Consider the following 9,460-nt stretch of genomic DNA (forward strand, 5'->3'; position numbering starts at 1 on the left):
TTCTGTAGCTACACTGGGTTTGCCCTCTGGCCTCCTACTGTGTACCCCACCCTCAGTCCCTGGAGGGAGGTAAAAGCTGGACCTGGTTCTGCTGCTGAGCTGTGGAAAGCCAGCCTGGAGCAGTGGGCATTGTGCAAATGTTTGTCACCGGGGCGAGGCAGCTGGGTTTCTGCTGTTTGCACAGCTTGGGTGATGCCAGTGCTGTGGAGAGGGGGAAGGAGACCAGGAGGCCTGGAAGTTCCCCGGCGCCTTTGATGCTGATGTGCAGGCAGACCCTGGGTCTGTTACTTGTCTAAAAAGTTGATTTGGTTTTAAATTAATCCAGTTAAGGCTTGTTGAGGTTCTTTTGTCATCTGCACCCCAAGTCTGGTACTGGGAGAGCATGAACACAGGCACAGAGGTTAAGGAACTTGCCGGGGCTCGGCAGCTGGAAGCCTAGTTGGAACGTGTGGTAGAGGGCTGTGTCCCCTCTGGGCTGGGATCTGCCCTCTGGGACTTGGCTGGTTCAGTCTCTGTCCTCGCTGGAGATGGTCCCTCTACCCCAGCCCCCGGGCACAGGACTTAGTTGCTTTCTTGACTTGCATGTTGAGTGCCTGCTGCCCTCAGCCTCTGGACCCCAGGATGCTGGGGTGTGGCTGCTGCTGTAAGCTGAAGGAATCCTCCAGGCTCTGGACTGACCCCTGTGATCTGGCCTGCAGCCCGGTGAGCTGGGTGAAGCCCAGCACAGACCCTGGCGATTGGACCCAGTTGCTGACCTCCAATCTTTGCTCAAGCTGCACCTAGGCTCTACCAGGATGGGGCATGGAATACAGGTGCCCTGATGCCATCAAAGCTGGTCCCTCAGCTTCAGATGCTGTGGCTGTGTGCAGGCACTGCTGTACTCCAGCCCTCCCTGGGTTATTTGTGGCTAGAGTCCCCAGCTGTGGCAGCTGACTGTCCACCCAGCAGAGTGTCTGGCAGGCCTGCCAGTCACCCGGGCCCTAACTGCATGTCTGAGTCTGTTTATTTGGATGGATTGGCAATAGCTGGGATCTGAGGATCGGCGTGTACCTGTGGGCGTGTGTGTGGGACTGTGGGAGAACAGCTGGGAAGATGCCCAAGTTGTCGCTTCCCTGTGGACGTGAGGGTACGGGGTGGGGCACTAAAATGTCTTGAAGTCATCCAGGTGCAGAGCGGTTAAGTGCCATGTGGGTCCTGAGGCAGGGGCAGGCCAGAGTTGAGTTGTGTGCAGCAGGAACCTTCCCCACGTGTGTGTCCAGCCCGCATGTCTCCAGCCCCTTCTGAGCTTGGCTTGGGGCAGTTGGTCTCAAGGCAGAACCCTCCTTCCTGCAGCCCCTCCCATCCTTGGCTCTGCAGCCTGGGCCTGGATGACTGGAGCTGCACTTCAGGTTGGAGCCACCAGGGGGTGAGTGCGGCACGTGCCCTGCAAGAGGGCCCTGCTAGGGGTTTTGGATTGGGCAGGGTTCCTTTCTGTATCAGTCTCCGGATGCCCCGCATGGGTCGGGACCTGTTGTCCCAAGGCCACCAGGCACCTTAGTGGCAGGGCCAGGTGTGAGACCTGGTTGCCTGGTCTCCTGGGTGCTGCCTCTTGTCAGTCTCCCCGATTCGATCTCATCCCGGTGGGGATGATGAGTGGGCAGGGGTCCCAGCCTGTCCCTTCCCTTCCCCATCCCTTAGGCTGGGCCTGGAGCCCCGATGCCCACCCAGCCCAGATAGGAAAGGGTTTGCTGGTCTGAGATGTCCTGGCTGAGCCTTGCTGCCTCTGCAGGGCTCCGTACTCAGTTGTGGGGATGCGAAGAACAAAGGCCCCTGGGGGTAGTCTGTCTGCCCCCAGGCTCAGGACACACACCTGCAGGCTGCAAGTGGAGGCTGGCGTCACACCTGTACCTGTCCACATGTGCTCAAGTGCACAGAAAGCCTTTCTCACGGGCAGCCTGGCTTGACTAGCGGCTGAGCCTTTGCTGTAGACAGCCACACAGCCCATCCTTGCCTGCCACGTGCGGTGGCTCACATCTGTAATCCCAGCACTTTAGGACACTTTGGGAGGATTGCTTGAGCCCAGGAGTTTGAGACAACATAGTGAGACCTGTCTCTACAAAGGATTTAAAAGTTAGCTGGGTGTGGCGGCGCATGCCTGTATTCCCAGCTACTTGGGAGGCTGAGGTGGGAGGATCTGCTTGAGCCTGGGAGGTCAAGACTGCAGTGAGCCATGCATAATTGTGCCACTGCACTCCAGCCTGGAGTGCTCCACAGAGCAAGATCCTGTCAAGAAAAAAGCAAGGCAGTTTAGAAGTGAAGACGGCTGTGAGGAAATAAAACAGGTCACTGGGATGCAGTCATGTGGGCGGGGGCAGGGAGGCCTCTCTGAGATCTGAAGAGTATCGAGGATCCTGCCTGCGGAGCCCTGTGCTGGAACACTCACTCCCGGCAGGGAACAGCGAGTGCGAAGGCCCTGGGGCGGGACAAGGCTCCTGGGCTCGGGTATGAGCTCCTGAGGGGGGCGCTTCATGATGTGGGCTCATTCCCAGCTGAATCTCCTGTCTCCCCAGCATGGAGTCAGTTTGTTTTGGGTCCCCACGTCTCTGGGCCTCGTCTATGTTGTGCGTGTGCCTGGCTGTCCCGAGCGGAGGCCTGCGGTGGGTGGGGTGGCTGCCGTGCCTGTGCATGTCACCGAGGGTACATCTCCAAGTGCCTGCTGGCATGCGCTTCCTGTCACGCTTTTCTCTCACCAGAACCCCTAGACAGGCCTTGCCGGAATCCTGTGGTGACAGAACAAGAAGTCTCATTCCATTCCTCCTGAAAAAAAGAAAAAATACCTGCTGGGAATTTCTGAGCAAGTGGGAACAGGGAGGTGGTGGCAGGAGCTGCCTTTGCCTTAAAAGGTGTGACGGAGCCAGGGACTTCGCTCAGCTCACCTGGGGATGGCCACAGGGTGCGGAGGGGTGGGCAGCTGGCCGCCACCTTGTGGGCTCACTGCAAATTGCTCTCTGCCTAGATCCTCGTTGATAGCCTTGCTGGCGGGGGCTGTGCTGCCCTGCCTCTGTCCCCCTGCCCAGATGCAGCCCCATGCAACTGGCAGCTCATCCTCCTCCCCTTCGTTCTCAGCCCTGTAGCTGAGAATGCAGCTACTTGCAGCTTCTGGGGGTCCCTCTGCCCTGTCTCCTGGGTAGTTCCCAGAAGCCCAAAGTCCCCTTCCCTTTCAGGAGCAGTCTCAGGAGCCCACGCCAGACCTGATGCAAACCTCACAGGAGGCAGGAGATTACAGTTGCCCTCCTTATCCATGAGCCTACCCTCCAACACCCGCAGTGGTACCGCGGATAGTACCAAACCCTCTGTGGATTAGGCTTTTTCTCTCTCATCACCAAGAGGGCTACAAAGTGACTCACGGGTGGGAATGCCTGCAGTGTGGAGACACTGGACAGAGGAATGAGTCACTCTCATCGCTGCATGATTTAATCACCCTACTCAGAATGGCATGCAATGTCAAATTATGAATTATTTCTGAAATTTTCTGTTTAATATTTTCAGGCCGTGACTGGCTGCTGGAAACTGTAAGGAAAGTGAAACCACAGATATGGGGGCGCTGTGGTAACTCCACAGGCCTGAGAGTGAGGAAGGAAGGGAGCATCCAGGAACCATCCAGAGCCCAACCTCACCAGCCGCTCACCCACAATCGGCAGCACTTACAGGTCAAGGCGGTGCCCAGGACGGCAGGCGGCGATAATTGTGAGCATCTTGCTCTGTATTAGGTACTGAACATTTCACACAGAGAAAAGTCATCCGGCTCACTCCTTGAGGCAGGTTCTGTTATGATCCCATTTTACAGTAAGAAACTGGGGCTTGTGGATGAATAACTTGCGCGGGGACACTGTATGATTGGTGGGGTTGGGACGTGAGCCCAGGCATCTCTCCACCCTCACTCTAGGCTACTAGGGGTCGGTAAAGCCAATGAATGCTGGCTCAAGGGAGAAGGAGAGGGCTAATTTGTTGAGCATCTACGGTGTGCCAAGGTTTGTACTCAACTCTTTAAGAGCTGCCTTATTTTTATTTATTTATTTATTTATTTTTTTGAGACGGAGTCTCGCTCAGTCGCCCAGGCTGGAGTGCAGTGGCGCTATCTCGGCTCACTGCAAGCTCCGCCTCCCGGGTTCACGCCATTCTCCTGCCTCAGCCTCCCGAGTAGCCGGGACTACAGGTGCCTGCCACCTCGCCCGGCTAATTTTTTGCATTTTTAGTAGAGATGGAGTTTCACCGTGTTAGCCAGGATGGTCTCGATCTCCTGACCTCGTGATCTGCCCGCCTCGGCCTCCCAAAGTGCTGGGATTACAGGCGTGAGCCACCGCACCCAGCCTATTTTTATTTTTTGAGACAGGGTCTCACTGTGTCATCTAGGGCTGGAGTGCAGTGGTGCAATCACAGCTCACTGCAGCCTTGACTTCCCAGGCTCAAGCAATCCTCCCACCTCAACCTCCCGAGTAGCTGGGACTACAGGTGTGTGCCACCATACCTGACTGATATTTGTTTTTTGTTTTTTAATTTTTTTAGACGGAATCTCGCACTGTGGCCCAGGCTGGAGAGCAGTGGCGCGATCTCGGCTCACTGCAAGCTCCGCCTCCGGGGTTCATGCCATTCTCCTGCCTCAGCCTCCTGAGTAGCTGGGACTACAGGCACCCGCCACCACACCTGGCTAATTTTTTTGTATTTTTTAGTAGAGATGGGGTTTCACTGTGTTAGCCAGGATGGTCTGGATCTCCTGACCTTGTGATCCACCCGTCTTGGCCTCCCAAAGTGTTGGGATTACAGGCGTGAGCCACTGCGCCTGTCCTAATATTTGTATTTTTTTGTAGAGACTGGGTTTTGTCATGTTGCCTAGGTTGGTCTCAAATGCCTAGGCTTAAACAATCCTCCCCACTCAGCCTTGGAAAGTGCTGGGATTAAAGGCTTTCAGCTACCTTGCCCAGCCCAGAGTTACCTTATTTGTTTATTTATGTGTTTGTTTATGTTTGAGACAGCGTCTCACTCTGTTACCCAGGCTGGAGTACAGTGGCGCAATCTCAGCTCACTGCAACCTCCACCTCTTGGGTTTAAGCGATTTTTGTGCCTTGGCCTCCTGAGTAGCTGGGATTACAGATGCATGCCACTAGGCGTGGCTAATTTTTGTATTTTTAGTAGAGACAGGGTTTCACCATGTTGGCCAGGCTGGTCTTGAACTCCTGACCTCAGGTGATCCACCCGCCTCGGCCTCCCAAAGTCCTGGGATTACAGGTGTGAGCCATGGCACCCGGTATCACTTCTGTTTTCACAGGGAGGGAATTGAGGTTCAGCAAGGTTAAGTCACAGTCTCTGAGGTCAGATTCTTAGGAGTGGCGAGGCAGGGATATAAAATCCAGCTCCAGACACGAGTGCACAACCATCACACCACGCTGCCCTGGTGGAGGAGGGCTGCGAAGGCTCTGGCTGAGGACTGGAGGGACACCTCGTGGAGGAGGGCTCAGAAGGCTCTGGCTGAGGACTGGAGGGACAATGTTTCCCAGCAGCCACTGCGGCCCCCAATGCTCCTTGGCCCCCTACCCTCTCCCAGGCTCATACAATGGGCTCCTGCTTCTTTACAGATGACGTCTCCTGGAGCCCAGTACCACAGCCAGCCCCACCCTCGCTGGGCCCTGAGCCTGCACAGCTGGCCTCCAGGTCACTAGGCTTCATGTGACTATGGAGAAGTGACCCCTCCCCACCCAGTCCCCACCAGAGTCCTGCTTAGCCCGGCAGAGGAAAACGGCTGTGAGGGAAGGCACTAAAGATAGCTGCCTCGCCAACTTCCCCATTCTACTGACCACCGTCTCCTCCCCAGTGGGCTTCTCCAGCAGGCCTCTACCCCAGGCTGTCCTTGAGCCTGGTCCGCCAGCCTGGGGCATGAGCAGGGACCCAGGCAATGGTCACCACCATGGCCGCTGTTACTGAAGACTCACTGGCCCCAGGCACTGGGCCAGGCAGGACTGTGTGCCTTATTGCACAGAAACCCCTCAACAGGAGGCAGCAAGGAGCTGCCTGTCACCCCCACTTGATAGATGGGGATCGAAGCACAGAGGAGGACCAGCTGGCATGAAAGCCCCAGCTCATCCCCATGCCAGCACCTGGGAACATACCTGGACATTGACACGCCATGCCATCTTCCCCCATGGCCCAGGGCCTATGGACACACTGGCATGGCAACACTAGGACCCATAAAGATACCATGTCATCCCCTGTCCATCTGTGACACCATCTCCACCTGCAGCGGGAGTATTGACACCAGGGAAATAGGCAGACACTAGAGATCAGGGCCTTTCCTCCAGGGAGTTGCTTGTTAGACATTTACCAACACAGCACTAACCCCAATCTTCTGTTCTGCTGTTGATGCTGATGGCTGAACCCAGCTGGAAGTGGCAAGGGAGTTGGGTTGATGTAGTCCCCAGAGGTCAGCATCCTGGGGCACAGAGCAGTGGGTGAAAGGGTGGCTTGAGGGTCTGGAGTGACAGAGGGTCTGGAGTGAGAGACACAAGATCCAGCCCAATGCCCAGTGCTTCACTCTTGCTTCCTGAGAACCACTATTCCCAGCATTTCACATAACATTTAATCAGAGGCAGGACCTCCCGCCTCAGCAGCTTCCCTGGTTCCACATTGCACATTTGTTTACAGCTGACCCGTGAACAATGCGGGAATTGAGACAGTGACCCCCCATGCAGTAAAAAATCCATGTATAACTTTTGACTCCCCTAAAACCTAACTACCAATAACTTTTTTTTTTTTTTTTTTTTTTTTTGAGACTGAGTCTTGCTCTGTCACCCAGGCTGGAGTGTAGTGGCGCAATCTCGGCTCACTGCAACCTCTGCCTCCTGGGTTCAAGAGATCCTCCTTCCTCAGCCTCCCGAGTAGCTGGGATCACAGATGCCCACCACCACACCTGGCTAATTTTGTATTTTTAGTAGAGATGGGGTTTCACCATGTTGGCCAGGCTGGTCTCAAACTCACCCCAAGTGATTCACCTGCCTCAGCCTCCCAAAGTGCTGGGATTACAGGTGTGAGCCACTGCACCTGGCCTTAACTACCAATAACTTACTGTTGACTGTGAAACAGTTGATTAACACATATTTTGTGTGTTACGTGTATTATATACTATAGTCTTACAATAAAGTAAGTTAGAGAAAAGAAAACGTTATTAAAATAATCTGGGCATAGTGGCTTATGCCTGTAATCTTAGCACATTGGGAGGCCAAGGCAGGTGGATCACTTGAACCCAGGAGTTGAAGATAAGCCTGGGCAACATAGACCCTATCTCTACCAAAAAAAAAAAAAAAAAAAAAAAAAGCCGGGCACAGTGGCTCACGCCTGTAATCCCAGCAGTTTGGGAGGCCAAGGCAGGCAGATCGCCTGAGGTCAGGAGTTCGAGACCAACCTGGTCAACATGTTGAAGCCCCGTCTCTACTAAAAATATAAAAATTAGCCAGGCGTGGTGGTGCGCACCTGTAATCCCAGCTTCTTGGGAGGCTGAGGCATGAGAATCGCTTGAACCCAAGAGGTGGAGGTTGCAGTGAGCTGAGATCGCACCATTGCACTCCAGCCTAGGGAACAAGAGCAAGACTCCATCTCAAAAAAAAAAAAAAAAGAAGGCCAGGCGTGGTGGCTCACGCCTGTAATCCCAGCACTTTGGGAGGCTGAGATGGGCGAATCACCAGGTCAAGAGATCGAGACCATTTCAGCTAACACAATGAAACCCCGTCTCTACTAAAAACACAAAAAATTAGCCGGGTGTGGTGGCGGGCACCTGTAGTCCCAGCTACTGGGGAGGCTGAGGCAGGAGAATGGCGTGAACCCAGGAGGCGGAGCTTGCAGTGAGCTGGGATTGTGCCACTGCACTCCAGCCTGGGCGACAGAGCAAGACTCTGTCTCAAAAAAAAAAAAAAAAAAAAAAGAAGTGGAAACTCCAATTCCAAACCCGTGTTGTTTAAGGGTCAATTGTATATATTTTTTTTCTTGATCCAGGTTCTTGCTCTGTTGCCCAGGTTGCAGTGCAGTGACGAGATCTTGGCTCACTGCAACCTCTGCCTCCCAGGTTCAAGAGATTCTCCTGCCTTAGCCTCCCAAGTAGCTGGAGTTACAGGCACAGACCACCATGCCCAGCTAATTTTTGTATTTTTAATAGAGTTGCTGTTTCGCCATGTTGGCCAGGCTGGTCTTGAACTCCTGACCTCAGGTGATCCACCCGCCTCTGCCTCCCAAAGTGCTGGGATGGCAGGAGGGAGCCACTGTGCCCAGCCTCAAGGGTCAATTGTATTCATATGTCACCGTTAGCAACCTTTATTAAGCACCAACAGGCATTCAAGGCTGTTCACTAGGCAGCTGCAGCCTGCCAGCTCATCCTAGGCTGCTGTGCCGCAGCGGTGCGGGACCAACAGAGTCGTCCTTCCTCCTGGCTGTGCCTCGGTGTCCCTGTCTGCAGTCCTGGTGTGGTGCATGGAAAAGAGCTGTCTGGGCTGGCAATTGGTAGCTCAAGGGCCAGCCCAGCTTGCAGTTATGCTTTGTTTGGTCCTGAGAGCTGCAAAAGACAATTAAAGGGAGCTGACTTTTACAAGTCAGGAGCTTTCACACAGAACTCAGATTTCCAGCTTCTTTGGGCAGTAGGGTGATCTGCAACAGCCTGGAGCTGCAAAGCTGCTGCCCTCCCGCCATAGCCCCTCCTCTGTCTCAGGGTTACCTCGGCAGGCCTGCCAGCCAGCAGGGTCCAGCACACAGTAGGTGCTCAGTGAAGAACTGGGAGGTGGAAGAGACTGGGACAGAGGGATGAATGAAGCACCTACTGGCCGGTCTTATGAAACCCCTGTTCGGGTGAGCTTGTCTTACACGAGGCCTTGAATTCAGGAGTTGGCAGACTTTGACCTTCTTTTATTTTTTATTTTTGAGATGGAGTCTCATTCTGTTGCCCAGGCTGGAGTGCAGTGATGCAATCCTAGCTCATCACAGCCTCGACCTTCTGGCACAAGTGATCCTCCTGCCCCAGCCTTCCAAGTAGCTGGGACTATAGGCACACGCCACCATGCCTGGCTAATTTTTTTTTTTTTTTTAGACAGAGTCTTGCTCTCTTGCCCAGGCTGGAGTGCAGTGGTGCAATCTCAGCTCACTGCAAGCTCTGCCTCCTGGGTTCAAGCAATTCTTCTGCCTCAGCTTCTCAAGTAGCTAGGACTACAGGCATGCACCACCACACTCAGCACATTTTTGTATTTTTAGTGGAGATGGGTTTGACTATATTGGCCAGGCTGGTCTCCAACTCCTGACCTCGTGATCGGCCCGCCTCAGCCTCCCAAAGTGCTGGGATTACAGGCGTAAGCCACTGTGCCCAGCCCTATGCCTGGCTGATTTTTAAAAAATTATTTTATAGAGACAGGGCCTCACTACGTCACCCAGGCTGGTTTTGAACTCCTGGGCT

This window comes from Chlorocebus sabaeus, chromosome 19 (genome assembly GCF_047675955.1).
Source record: "Chlorocebus sabaeus isolate Y175 chromosome 19, mChlSab1.0.hap1, whole genome shotgun sequence".
Classification (NCBI taxonomy): domain Eukaryota; kingdom Metazoa; phylum Chordata; class Mammalia; order Primates; family Cercopithecidae; genus Chlorocebus; species Chlorocebus sabaeus.